The sequence below is a fragment of the Puma concolor genome, chromosome D1, assembly GCF_028749965.1.
Source record: "Puma concolor isolate L17-30 chromosome D1, mPumCon1.1.hap2, whole genome shotgun sequence".
NCBI lineage: Eukaryota > Metazoa > Chordata > Mammalia > Carnivora > Felidae > Puma > Puma concolor.
In genome coordinates, this window is record NC_141676.1 from 30,623,070 (window position 1) to 30,633,344 (window position 10,275).

The window sequence follows — 10,275 nt, forward strand, 5'->3', positions numbered from 1 at the left end:
TTCCCAGGTTCTAAGGGCTGAAGAAGATTTAAAAGTGCTCACCAGTGTCTGCATTGAGTGATTCTGCATGGGAAAGCAATACCCAGGCTCTGCCTCCAACCTCTCTTTCTCTAAGATTTGCCAAATAGATTGCTGAACAGGTGATAAGCTCTGAGAAGAGACCAATCTACACACACACACACACACACACACACACACACACACACAGAAGAGGCCAGAAAGTTAAAGCTCAGATCACCACATACATTGTGCAGAGTATCCACTGCAGGGAAGGCAGTGGGAACTGAAATTTATTCCTCACGCCTCAGCTAAGAGGAACAGGCTCCTTCTTACAATTTTTATGAAGACACTGCCATCTTCACTATCCCCTCCAACAGTAGTAGTGCAGCAGCCCAGAGTGGATACCATTGGATTCCACTTTATAATTTGCACAGAAGTGTTTTAGGGGCCAGCGGTGGCCATCACAAAATCCCACACCACCCAGGAGGAAGGGAGAAAAGGAAGGAAACAGGGATGGCTGCCTCCGTCCATCTCTTACCTTTATCACTTCTTATTTTTCTCTTCTTCTTTCTCCTAGAATGAGACAATCTCAGGATTGAAGGAGATTGGGACAAACACCTAATCCAGAGAATCACTTAGGGTTTGAAATGTAGTCCTTTTCCTCACAGCCAATATCCATGACAACTGGTCATCCAGATTTAAGTATCTCCATGGACAGGAAATTTACCTCCTTCTCAGAGAGCACATTCTAAAGAAAATTCTTTCTTATATTGACTTGAAATATATAAACTTTCAACTTCCATTCACTCCAATTAGTTCTGTGTCTAGGGCTACAAGGGACAAGCATAACCCTTCTTCCACATGACAGGATTTTCAATAGTTGAAGTTCAATGTAATGCTCCCCTATTTGTAACTTTCTCAAACAGATCTTGGGAAATGACTTCATGATACAGCTGATCAAAACTGCTTTGAATTCTCTCTTACTTACCATATCATAGCCCTCTTATGATATGTCATCCAGAACTGAATTCAGTAGTCAAACATTATCCAAATGAAGTCACTCATATAGCTAAATATTAATGATTATAAAACTCATAATAATAATAACTGAGCTAAATTTATAACTCAGCATATGCCAGGCATTGTGATAAGCACTTTACTTAAAAGATTTAACTTATATAATATATAACTTAATATTTAACTTATATAATATTTAACTTTACAACAGCTCTTTCAAGGGTTCTGTTATTATCCCCTTTTAGAGATGAAGAAACAGGTTCTGAGAGGTTAAGTCACTCACCCAAAACCCCCATCACTAAGTGGTAGTAATGCGAATGTGCCTGAGGCCAGAGCTCATGCTCTATCCACTTCACTATACTTCTCAATGTAGCTAAACACTCTTACTTTTTGGCCATTTCTTCTGACTTGTTCTTATATAGATTTCACCAATCTTTAACAATGTGTTGGACAACCGCAGCACCAGGGCTCTCATTACTAGTCCATTCCACTTGCATCATGCATACATTCACAAACATCTCTGTTAGAGATTATACTGCCGGATCCTAAGACTAAGAGTATATCAAAAATTAGGGAAGACTGGGTGAGAGTGGGAAGTATCACACTTTCACTAACTCTTTTCTTTACTCAAATCATCATGTTGCTTAGATTTAGATTTCTGGAGTGTCCTGATGTTGTTTTCCAGGGAAAGGTTTGGGGAGCCAAGGGAGGGTTGATGGTAATTACTGCTTCAACCAAGGTGATAGAAGAGCAGCAAGTTCAACTCAGCCCCCTAACTTCTCCCCCTCTGCTCACATAATCCTGGGGAATTATCTGAATTAGGGTGTGCACTGAATTTTCAATTTGGTGGATGGTGGTTCTTCCATTGTCCCAAGTTCTTTTAACTCCTTGATGTCTGGGCCTTATGGAAATGATTGGGGCACTCCATGAAAGGTGAACAACGCTCAGCCAACCCCACGTGAGAACGAATAATTCTCCCAAAGCCCCATGGTAGCAAGACGGTAAAATTTATCTGATCTTTATTCAAAGGAAAGCTCAAACCACTTTAACAAGTTTATTGCCAAAGATGTAACGACTCCCCTACCAGTCCTGGAATTCTGGAAAGTCAGTGATCTCAAGTTATCTTAGCAGAGTTTTTGTTGGCCTTTAGTACCAGAACAATCAATTCTGTTAAGATTGCGCCAAAGAAAATATGGGTGAACATAATCCTACCTGTAAAATTAAGTGGCAAAATCCATAATGTTCTGAAGTTGTATCTCTCTGCTTCCTTCATTTTTGCTCATTATTCTATTTCAGTCCCTAGCTTAGTGCTCAGCACATAGTAGATAGTCAATAAACCTTATCTGAACATCAGCCCTCACTGAACACAGAGGTGCATTAAAGATGCCTAGTCCTGTAAGAGGTTGTGAAACATAATGCATCTTTAAAATTGTTATCTGCTTTGAGTTCTGAAGTCTGTTTTTTTTCTATTTGCTCCAAATCTTAATCATCTTGGAAAAAACAGGCTACTTTTATTTCACATCAGCTTCTCTTTCCACTACCGCCAATGATAACTCAAAACCAATCCTTTTGATGCAGATATTTTCTGGTATTCTCCTTTTAAATCTTACTTGACAGAATGTTTAAAGGGAATTCCAAATTTGGTCTGTTTTAAGTTGAATGTATGCTGAATATATAATGTTACATTTTTAAATTTAAAGATTTCACTAGCTAGCAAGATTTGTCACCCATTGTCACTCAGACGTCAATTTCTACGAGGGAGATGCTAGATCATAACTCATGAAGTATTAGTTTTACTTTTCGTATGCAACATCGTCCACTAGGTGGCATCTCAACACACAGAAAGCTGGATCTGTGCATTGGCGATGAGTCCCCTACACTGTTTTAAAAATAGGTTTTAATGTTTTCACTCTTATGTGAATCCTGAGAAACTTAACAGAAGACCATGGGGGAGGGGAAGGGGAAAAAAAGTTACAGAGAGGGAAGGAGGCAAACCATAAGAGACTCTTAAAAACTGAGAATAAACTGAGAGTTGATGGGGGGGTGGGAGGGAGCAGAAAGTAGGTGATGGGAATTGAGGAGGGCACCTGTTGGGATGAGCACTGGGTGTTGTATGGAAACCAATTTGACAATAAATTTCATATTAAAAAAGTAGGTTTTATATGTAAATGATGAATCACTGGGTTCTACTGCTGAAACCAATACTACAGTATATGTTAACTGCCTTGAATTTAAATAAACAAATTTTAAGAACATAAGATAAAAAATAAAAGAGCAACAAAAATAACTTTTAAATTGCAATGAACTCTATCGTTGTAATACTATCGACACTCTCAGCCTTTGTGAACTGGAAGATTTGGTGGTAAAGTAACTATGTTTCTGTATTAGATGAGAGATCTAATACCAATCAGATTAGAATTTCACTGCTTTTTCTGATGGAGGACGGCTCTGAAATTGCATCCAAGGATGGAAAAGTTGTTATGGAGGCATTCCTCTCAGGTAAGTCCCATTGCTGTGAGGTGTGATTAAAAGATAGATACACCAGCAGCAAATGTGACATGAAAGGCGTCTAGGTAAACAATTAACAGACTACCTGGTGTCATTTAGGCCAGATTTACAAACACAATAAGGCCCTCCTCTAGCATTTGGCATTTCTGGGCTCAGGAAACACCCCTTTGGATGAAGGAGCATGATCCCTCCTCTGGTGGTGGTGCCTCAGTGAATGTGCATCTCCCAGTGGTGGACACTTACCCTATTTGGATAATTAGCCGTTTGACCAAGAGGACATTTTAAAGCCTTCTGTCATCTTTCAAACTTAATAGGAGTCCCTTTAATTTAATAGCCATATGCTTTATGAAGTAAAATTCCATTTTCATCTAAAAATATTCAGCTCTTTGAAAATTTTCTCGAAGTTTCTAGTCTCGAATTTATAGTCTTTCTTGACTTCTTGATCATGGGCAAGTTGCTTCTCCCACATGCTGCCATAGCACCCTATATTTCTGCTGTCTTTGCCCCCCCTACACAGGACTACAACAGCCAATTCCCCCTCTAGATTATAAGCTCAGTGAGGACAGAGAACCTGACCTGTCTACCACTGGGTTTGAATCCAGAGGGTGCACAACATTGCCTGGTACTAAATATATATATATATATATATATATATATATATATATATATATATATATATTGCTGAATAAATAAGAAAAAGGAATGCATTGACTTCTAAACTAAAAGACTTGACATGTTTGCAAGCACTCTATAACATACAATTCAAAGTGACTCCTCCTTTCCCTGTATTCCCACAGATTTCAATCTGTAGTATGGTAATGATCCTGGCCTCTTGCTTTAAATCACCACTAGGAGCAAATAGCATCTAAAAGCTGCCATCCAGAAATTACTCTTGGTTATTCAGGCAAAATTGAACGCATTCAACTAAGTTAACATTTTTTGACCACCAGTAGATATGAGGAACCAAACTTCACATGAAACATTTGGTATTCCACTCTCAACAAGGTATCCTTATCAATATATGTCCTCATTTTTCTTTAATTAGATACAGATGGGTACACAGGAAACAGTATACATTGTACAACAAACCAGCATTCATACTACAGCAGAAGTTTTTCATAATTTTTGTCACAAAAGACAACCTTGCAAACAGGACCAAAGCTTTGGCTGCTTCTGGCAAGAACATTTTATAAATGAGTCTTTGTAGCCGAGGTCATAAGCTTAGGCTCTGGCATAGTATGAACTCAAGTGGAATCCACTACTTCCTGCCTTGAAACCTTGAGTGTTTCACTTACCATCTCATGAATCTATATTTTTAAATATATCATCTAACTTATAAGGTTGTTGGGAGGATTAAATGAAATGATGTATAAAAACTCTTAGCATAGTGGCTGGCCCATAGCAAGAGATCAATAAACATTACCTATTATTATTACTATTATTATTAATCTAAATGGCTTTTCTTAGAAGCCCTCAGTAGTCAGTGACAGCCGAAATGAATATTCCATAGGTTTCCTCATATATCTTTAGGTTCTGTCCATTAAATTCTGACATTGCAGCTGTAAATACTTATAAATGAGCCCCAGGTGTACCTCAACTTCATGTATTTAAAACAGGAGCCAAAGAGTGATGATCCACCTCCCTTTTCCTTTTTGGACTAAATTTCCCTCTCTCTTATTTCCAAGATTAGGTGTCCAGCCACTGCTCTCCCCCTACTCCCTTTTATCTATTCATCCATCTGTCCATTCAATAGGCATTTGTCACTGAGTACTAGGTATTGTTCACGCATGGATTCTACCTCAGAAATTTACGGTCTAGAGGGAAAGATAAGACTTGCACACACACATAGATGTAAGAGGAGTTAGAGAGTGCTAAGGGTCAGAAGGGATGGACACAACACAGTGGAATTCAGAAGAAGTGGAGAATCACTGCTATTTCAGCAAACATACTATGTGCCCATATAGATGGATGCTAGTGCACATACAAGAAAAATGAAAGCTACTCTTATTGTGCTTAAGGAATTTGAAGACCTGGAGAAAGAGAAAGCTAAAGCATGAGTTATTTCAGGTTATATTTCAGCATTAGTACCCTCAATAGACCTTCAGTTGAAGAAAGAAATATCCCAAAGGTATCTGTAAAGAAACAAACAGAATAAAATAAAGCAAAATCTGGAACCCTCCTGCCTGGATAAAGATCCTTTGCAGGAAGAAAATTAATGTGGCCCTTCCTGCCTTACCCCTGTAATCAGGCAAGGATTGTAATAGTAGGCACAGGATGCTTTTGTTGGTCACTATTAACACTTGGCTTCTGTATTGGCTTTCTAGGGCTTCCATAACAAAGCACCATACACTGGGTGGCTTAAACAAGACAAATGTATTATGTCACAGTTCTAGATGCTAGAAGTCTAAAATCACGATGTCATTCCTTCTGAGAGCTGTAAAGGAATGATCTGTTCCAAGCCTCCCACCTTGACTGGTAGACGACCATCTTCTCCCCGTAACTATATGCCATCTTCCTTCTACGTGTGTCATCTTTGTGTCCAAATTTCTTCTTTTTATAAAGACACAGTCATTTTGATTACAGCCCATCCTAATTACCTGATTTTTAACTTTGTTAGTTTTGTAAAGACCTGCCTCCAAATAAGGTTACATTCTGAGGTACTGGGGGTTAGGATTCCAACATATCTTTTTTTGGGGTCAGGGAACATAATTAAACCATAACATCTTCCAAGAACTAAAGATGGTGGTCATCAATCATTTTACCTAAACCATTGCCTAAAATGATAATTATCAATATCAGTTAAGTTCAAATCAGCACATATTTATTAAGTGCCTGGCATCTTTGGAACATAATAGTGGATGCTGCGGTAGCACACAGGTATAATGGAGATACGGACATGGTCTCTACCTGCTCAACCCTAGGATAGGACATCAGAAGCAAGGGAAAGACAAGATTAGATGGGCCCAAATAACCACACCACAAGGTTTGGTGTGGTGAGTTCTACAAGAGCATTGTGAGTGAAGAGCTTTGGAAATACATAAAGGACAGGGAGGCAAGGACATTTCAACCAGGCCTTGAAGGACTCGTGAGATATCAAAAGGCAGTGTTGGCAGAAAGAGCAGTTCAGGAGAAAGATGAACTTGAGCTGAGATGTGGAGTAGGGAGATTCATTCATTCAGGTGAGTGAACTGGGGTGTAGTTGAATGAGAGAAGAACTTTTCAAACTTCATATAAGCACAGTCCCAGAAAATATTTAAAACAGACATGGTCTGGCTTAAAATCCCAATTGTTGTAGATATCTGCACAGCACAGTTGAACCCCCAAGGTGGGACTACAGCAACAGGAAGTCAGCCTGAAAAAGCAGGGTGTGGCCAGCTTTGGATATCCAATTGTTGCCATGGCCCTGGGGACCACTAGGAGGTATTAGGAGGTTGCCAAGCAGAGAAGTAACTAAACCAGACTCTTCTGGTAATGATACAGGAGATGGGTCAGAACAGGGAGAAATAATTTGTCTTGAAGCAATACAGGTTTATAGAAATTTAATAAGAAAGTTATATATTGTTAAGTATGCAAAACTATAAAAAATGACCAAATACCCTCTGTTTTTCTGAGGCTGTTTGTGGCATCCTCACTACTAAGAAACCACTCCAAGCTGCAGAGAGAAGGCAGATTTTCTATTTCTAGAAACCAAGATTGACAGCAATGTCATTGAAAACGTGGGACTTAGATTTACCCAGGCCTGCGTTTGAATTCCAGCTTCTACCAAAGTTCCTCAAGCCTGAGTATTGATTCTTTGATCTGAAAAAGAAAGAAAATTGTATCAACTTTATGTTATTATCATGGGGATTAAATAAGGTCATTTATTTATTTATTTACTTGCTTAGGTCGTCAAATGATCTTTCACTGAAATATTTTCCTTTGTAGTTCTTAACTAGCTGGGCATTTCACTGCACCACTATTCATATTTTCTGTGTCATGAGGGGGAGGTCATTGACATTGCATCCCACACATTAGGCAGCCCCCAAGATCTCTTTAATAGTTCCATAAAGTTCTCTGGCTAAAGATCAGTGTCACATCTGTCAGGCAATGTTGATAATCTTATTAAAAGTGATGTTTCCACTGTGCTTAATGTTTTTCTTCTTCTTTCTGTCCCTTGGCAGTTCCTTGAAGGCTTTGATAATCAGGGTAGAAGCAGAAGGTCCCACTTCAATCTAGACCTGTTTTGAATGGTCAGTTTCACTATAATCCTCAGACCCATCCAATTACTGTTTGTCTTGGCAATGTCATCACCAAACTCTTTTCAAGACAGACCCAGGGGACTGATATTTAGGGCCAGGCAGACATGGCACCAAGTTCCCCACTAGTCCAACTCAGGTATATAATTTTTATCTCATTGGGGTTGACCTTAGGGTGGCATGGTGGAAGCAGCTGGTGTTGGATGAGCCTGGATTTGGGACAACTAAAGACAGTTACACCTTTGCCACCTTGAGCCAAAAGCCAAAAGTAAGGCCATATATTTAAAGTGTTGAGCATAATGCTTAGAAATAGCTAGCATTCATAATGTGAGTGTTCTCCAAGAAAAATTAACCAACCACATTAAGGGGAAGAAGGGAATTAGGTATACCTAGCAGAGTCATTCATGCTGATCTGATTCCTGGATTTCTCTGATCTAGCCATATCTTTCCCTTTGTTGAGCAGAGTTTCTGCTAGCCAAGGCACATTACAGGGGCCCCATCCACATTTCTCCATTTAATTCCCATCGTCTTCTGTTGGAGACCACTCAGGTTGTCTCTCTCCTATATTCTGATCTGCATTGATCCGTTGATAAATTGAGCCTACAAAAAAGAGTTCTGGGCAACAAAATAGAGAAATTACTTTATCCACACTATCAAGAAGCCTACTTTGTGGGTACTATCAAGACAGAATGTGCAGCAAATTGGTGAAGGCCACACAGCATGTCAGAATGACTGCACAGTAATTGAAAGTATTGCTTGCACACTTTCAGGATCTGGGCAATCTCCCAGCAGACAATGGCATCGAGGAATAAACTATGCCATAAAGGATGGGTTCCAGCTGCATCCAGGGCAAATGTCATGCATGTGCCTTGAGAAGTGCAGGAAAGGCATCGACTACTCCAATGGTTTCCAAGGGAGCATGTTTCCCATGAGGCTGAGACAAGAAAAGAGCTTTGTCAAAAACAGCCTCTGTGGTCACATTTCCCATTTTTAGTTTGACTCAGCATTTTAAGCTTTCTCGGTTGCCCATCTGGAGAAGCACTGCTGGCCCTCACTCTGGCATTTCCGGAGGGTGTCCAGGATTTCCATCTAGCCCTCCTGCTAACCTCCAACCCCCATCCACAGGGCTTGAATCACCAACTTCCCTCAGCATTTCCCACCTAGCTGGTGGCTGCACCATGCTTCCACAACCACCAAAGGGATGGTAAACTTACTGTTCAGAAGATTGAGTGAGGGCTTTGTTTTGCCTTATGAATTTGTTCATTTGGTGTCCTTTGCTTGGGCCTGTGAGGATGGGCTTTGATTGAATTTTAGACTCGAGATTGAGTTCCTAATGAACTCCATTGGGAGCCAGAAGAAGAATGAAGTGACAGAGGGACAGCTGATCTTTGACCCCAGCCCATTGAGGGCTGTTGTCATCACTGTTGGTGGCTGCTCTGAACAAGAATACATTGTCTCTCTGTCTATTGTGGACTTGCCTTCACAGTCAGTCTTCACAGGATGTACCCCTTTAATCAGGAAATGTGTTCTTCCACTTAGGGCAAAGGGTGGATGAGGAAGGCAGATCATGTAAGTTCAGCAATACTCCAGAGAGTCAGGACTTCAGAAGGAAACATTTGGAGAAAATGGTAATATTACTAAGAATTAAAAAATGAATTTAAAATAAATACTTATTGAATAGTTTCTATATATTACTTATATGGGTTGTTTTATTTAATCATTTCAATAATCCTGTGAAGTAAGCCCTCTCCCACTTTTCAAATAAAAAAATCTGAGGTTTAGTCTTAAAAAAAAAAAAGTTATCAGTGAGGTAGACCTATGATTCCATGATTTAATCCCAGGCAATGACTCTAGAGTCTATAAGTACTACTTGGTGTTCTCTCCATGAATCAGGAGGGAAGTTGAAATCCAAAGTGGCTTTAGGAGCTCCGCTAACCTCTCTATAATTAGAAAGACAAATACATCTGTGTGAGATGTTTCTTAGGTTCCTTTCTGACTATCCAAATAATCACCATCTTTCAAGGCTTTGGTCAAGGGCCCACTTCTCTGCAACTGCTTCCTTGAGAGATTTTCTGACTACCCATAATCCTTTCCATAACAATCATTTCAATCAAATTTGCTTAGAAATGCCTCATTAAAAAAGCTACTGTTATTCCCCCCACTCCCACCGCCGGCCCCCATTTTACAGATTAAAAACTGAATTTAGAGAAGGTTCACTTAAGACCTCATTTCTAACAAGTAACTGAGTCTGGATTTGAACCCAGGAGACCTGACACATAGTCAATGTGCTTTATCTCTGTGTTATATTGTTTCCTCTCAATTAAAGGCTATATGATACACTTTGTCAATCAATCAAGTAATCTATATTTTTTGTTTTCTTTTCTTTGCTGCAGTGCCCAGCAGCCTTGCCCGAGGCTCTCTAGAACTAGGTGCCGTTGTTCCCTCAAATAACTTTCATGTAGTTAGCAACAACTTTTGTGCAAGTTTTCTTTGTATAAACAATTAACACACTTGG